The 4,974-nt window shown below is 39.7% G+C and overlaps 1 pseudogene; it reads right to left on the bottom strand.

Annotated features, from left to right (window-relative positions):
* Positions 1–1,292: 1,292 nt before the first annotated feature.
* On the bottom strand, positions 1,293–1,774 carry LOC100952030 (annotated as a pseudogene).
* Positions 1,775–4,974: the final 3,200 nt, after the last annotated feature.

Genomic DNA, 4,974 nt, shown 5'->3' with positions numbered 1-4,974 from the left:
GTCTCTTTTATAAATTGAGGTGCATTCTGGTTGGGTGCATAGATATTGATAATTGAGATCTCATCATATTGAGTATAGCCCTTAACAAATATAAAGTGGCCATCTTTATCCTTGGTTACTTTTGTTGGTTTAAAACCTATTGTGCCTGTGAATAAAATTGCAACACCTGCTTTTTTCTGCTTTCCATTAGCCTGGAATATGGATGACCACTGGAATATGGATGACCATCCTTTCACCCTGAGTCTATATTTGTCTTTTAAGGTAAGATGAGATTCTTGTATATAACAAATGTCTGGTCTGAGTTTCTGTATCCAATCAGCCAATCTCTGCCTCTTTAAAGGACAATTTAAGCCATTCACATTGATTGAGATTATTGATAAACCTGGTAAAATTTTGGGCATCGAGTTGCTCAAAAGTCCAGTAGACATTCTTAATCCTTTTGCCACTGTGGAAATTGGAATTTGATCAAAAGTTTCTGAGTGAGTTTACTTTTGTGATGGAGGATTGCTCTGCTCATTATGGAGGATAGGTTTGAGAATATCCTGGAGAGCTGGTTTAGTTATGGCAAATTTCTTCAACATGTGAATGTCATTAAAGTATTTAATTTCCCCATCATAGATGAAACTCAATTTAGCTGGATACAGGATCCTGGGTTGAAAGTTATTTTGTTTTAGGAGATTAAAAGTCAATGACCATCCTCTTCTAGCCTGAATGGTTTCAGCTGAGAGATCTGCAGTCATCCTAATACTCTTCCCCTTGTAGGTTATGGTTTTCTTACTTCTGACTGCTTTCAGAATTTTCTCTTTCATATTAACTTTAGTGAAGTTAATTATGATGTGCTTGGGGGATGTCTTGTTCAGATTGAGTCATGTTGGGGTTCTGAAACTATCTGCTATCTGAATTTCAGAATCTTTTGGCATGTCTGGAAAGTTCTCTTTCATAATTTCATGAAGAAGAGCCTCTGTATTTTGTGAAGCAACTTCATCGCCTTTAGGGGTTCCTATAAGGTGAATATTAGTTTTCTTTGAATTACCCGAGAGCTCTTTGAGAGAAAGATCCGTCTTTGCTTTCCATTTCTTTTCATCTTTGAGCTCCTGGGCTTCTTCAAAAGCTTTGTCTTCAATGTCAGAGATCCTTTCTTCTGCCTGTTCCACCCTGTTATGGAGGGATTCCACCATATCTTTTAAATCCTTGAGGGCTGCAACCTCTTGTCTCAGTGTTTCAAAATCTTTGGTCATTTTATCTTTGAAATCATTGAATTCTTTTTTTTTTCCACATGAAAAGTCTTTATTAATCCTCTTGTGAAGAATCTATACAATGGCTGCAGATAACATCACTGTAGAGTCTTTACTCCTTTGCCTGTTATCCAATCTCCAGCTCACTTCTTTTTGCCAGCACCAACATTAGCCTTTGTGGTGCCCCTGACTTTCTTCATTCTGTTCTTGTGTTCCTTTCATTGCTTTCTTGACGTCTTTTTCTTCTCCTACAGTCCATGCCTTGCATGTTTATGTTTGGGTTCATTTTTCTTTGTATAATCCAAGGAATCATAAATCATACTAAAGCCCATTGTCTTCCCACCACCAAAATGAGTTCTGAATCCAAATACAAAGATGACATCGGTTGTGGTCTTGTACATCTTGGTTACTTTTTCTCTAATTTCTGTCTTTGGTACTGTTGCCTTCCCAGGGTGAAGGACATCAATGACCATTTGTTTCCTCTGAAGTAGTCAGTTAGTCATGAACTTCCTGATCCAGATAGTTACTGTGTCATTCATGATGGTGGGTGATCGTCAGACAGCTGGGGAGCAAAATCATTGAATTCTTAGACATCTTTTGAATAATTTCTTGAGATATCTTTTGAATCATTTCTTGAAATTCTAATTCCCTCCTTCCTTCCATTCTGTTAATCTTATTTACTATCCAAATTCTGAACTTGATTTCTGACATCTTAGCCATCTGTTTATGGATGGGGTCTTCAATTGCACCTGCCCCATTTTTCCTTGGGGGAGTTGATCTACTCTGGTTATTCAAGTTGCCAGAGTTTTTCTGCTGATTCCACCCCATGCTGAGTTTACCCTATTTGGAAACCTTATCAGAACTGTTTGGTCAGTGACTTCTTCTGGTTACCCAGAGAGACAGGGCGTGTCTGTCCTCTTCTCCCAGTTCTCAGGCGCTGGGGACACTGGGGCACAGTAGAATGACAGCAGCTGTGTGGTAGCTGGATCAGACCTCATTCAGCCTGCCGGGGCAACCAGGGGTCAGGTGACTGACAGCAGCTGGATCAGTCCTAGTTTGGTTCTGCCAGGGTGACTGGGAGGCAGAGGAATTGCAGCAATGATGTGGGGTGCTCAAGTGGCTGGATCAGTCCTAGTTCGGCCCTGCTAAGGTTACCAGGGGGCAGGGGAATGACAGCAGCTGCACAGAGCACAAAAGCAGCCAAATCAGTCCTACTTCAGCCCTGCCAGGGTGGCGGGGGGAGGAGCAAGGGAACAGTGGCAGCCAGGTCAATCCTCATTCTGCTCTGCTGGGATGGCCAGGGGGGCAGGAGAATGGCAGTGGCTGGATCAGTCCTAGTTCGGCCCCACCAGGGCAACTGGGGGACAAGGAAGTGGCAGCAGCTGGATCAGTCCTAGTTCGACCCCACCAGGGGGTGGAAGAGGGGAGGCGAGGGCTGTGGATGGGGGGGAGGGTGATTGGTGGGGTCACCTCCATGGTTTATCTTACAAGGGTACAAGTGAATCTTTCTAAAAGCAGAGTATGAATGTTTTAACTCAATAACTAAGAGAATGACATGAAGGTTATGTTAACCAGTTTGATGAGAGTATTTCAAAATGTTTATGAAAACAGCACACTGTACCCCATGATTGCATTAATGTGCATAGTTATGCTACAAGAAATTAAAAAAAAATACAATGACTAAATAAAATTTATTCCTGCAATGCAAGGATGATTTAACATATGACAATCAACATCGTTCTGTTACCCTACATTAACAGAATAAAGAAAAAAGAGGACTACTTGGTCATCTCAACTGATGCAAAGAGCAATTCAGAAAATTTAATACCATTTCACGATGAGAACACTTCATAAATTTAGAATAGAAGGAACTACCTGAAAAAATAAAAGCTATGTGTGAAAAATTTAGAGCTAACATCTTACTCAATGATGAAAAATTTATAGCTTTTTCTCTTAGCTCAGGAACAAGACAAGGATGTCTGCCTCCCCACTTCTATTCAACATAATACCACAAATCCTAACCAGAGCAGTTACATAACAAAAAGAAATTAAAGACATCCAACTAGAAAGAAAGAAGTAAAATTACCTCTCTTCCATAGATGGCAAGATCTTGTAAGTAGTAAATCCTAAAGATTCCATAAGAAAACCTGTTGGAACTAATAAACAAATTTAGCAAGTTGCAGGATACAGAATCAACAACCAAAAAATCAGTTGTATTTCTACCTACTAAAAATAAACAGTCTGAAAAAGGAATTTAATATATTCCATTTACAGCAGCATCAAAACTAAGAGGATACTTAGGAATAAACTTAAGAAAGAAAGAGACTCACACACTGAAAACGACAAGACATTGCTGAAAAAAATTAAAGATGCCAGGTCTGTCTCTCACCTTTTCTTCTTCATGAGAAGGACCCACTTCTAACTCTCTTTGGACGTGCTCTAAATTTTTTCTTTGTTCTTCCTAAATAAAACCTCTCTTTGTTACATTAAAACTTATGTAGGTTACTTTTACTTTCTATCCACACTACCAGTGCTGCTCCAGTTTTATTTTTGGTTTCACTCATTTTTGCTTTTGACTACCACAGTGCCTCAGTTGAACTTTCTAGCTTTGCTAAGTAATAAAACCAGGTCATCTGAGTCTGGAGAACTAAGACCCCTGGCCCCCAATATCTTTTCCGGTGCTGCAAAACGTGGGAAGAAAATCCTCAATATTTTTCCTGGTACAGAAACCCCAGGAAAAAGGCCCCTAGAGGACACTTGCATTCCACACATTCTACATCAGATCCCAGGAAACTCTGGCATAAGGCACTGGGACACCAAAGTGTCTCAAATGAGCTACTGAAGTTGACCAGTATATACAGATTCCCGATATTACTCAGTTTTAGACTTGAAAGACAGTTTCTTTACTATTCCTTTACACTCAGAGTTGCAAACACTTTTTGCTATTGAATAGAAAGACCCTTGCATGAGGTATTCCACCCAATTAATGTGGACAGTACTCCCTCCAGGGACTCTGAAACAATCCTGATATTTGGAGGAATTCCCTGAGTAAACTTCTCAGAGAGTTAAACCTGGATCCTCCAAGTGCCCCTCATATAAATCTTCTGTTGACGACACTAGACAGGTATTAAATTTTCTTAAGGAAAGATCTAAGATGTCAAAAGAAAAAGCTTACTTGGACTTTGCTCTTTCCCCTGGTGAGGAGAGGCTCTCACATGAGAGAGTCAAGACAATTTGTTCCCTCACTAGCTGCTCTACAAATAACAACTCAGGGAGCTCCTGGGAAGGACAGGGTACTGTCAACTATGGATTGCCCAATATGGAGAGCTGGCTATGCCTATGAGGTGTTAAAGGAAGAAGAGATAGAAGAGCTAACATGTAAAGAACAAGAAAAAGCCTTCCAAACCTTAAAACAGGCTCTTTGAAATGTCCTGCCTTAAGAATACCTATTTAAAGAAATCTTTCTTTTAGATCCTTTCATTGGGCCTACAATTATGATCATCCTTTTCTTTTTTTTTATTAAATGATAGCTGTATACATTAATGCAAACATGGGGTACAGTGTAGTGTTTTCATATACAATTTGAAATACTTTCATCAAGCTGGTTCACATAGATTACATGTCATTTGCTTAGTCATTGTGTCAAAACATTTATATTCTAGTTCTAGAAAAGTTCACTTGTACCCTTGTTAGACAGAAATATAGGTGATCTTTCCGGTCACCCTCCCACCACCCAGCC

The sequence above is a fragment of the Otolemur garnettii genome, unplaced genomic scaffold (genome assembly GCF_000181295.1).
Source record: "Otolemur garnettii isolate 467f Iridium unplaced genomic scaffold, OtoGar3 scaffold00142, whole genome shotgun sequence".
NCBI classification, from domain to species: Eukaryota; Metazoa; Chordata; class Mammalia; order Primates; family Galagidae; genus Otolemur; species Otolemur garnettii.
Note: the sequence above shows the minus strand (reverse complement) of the source record. Positions and strands in the feature narration are given on the sequence as shown.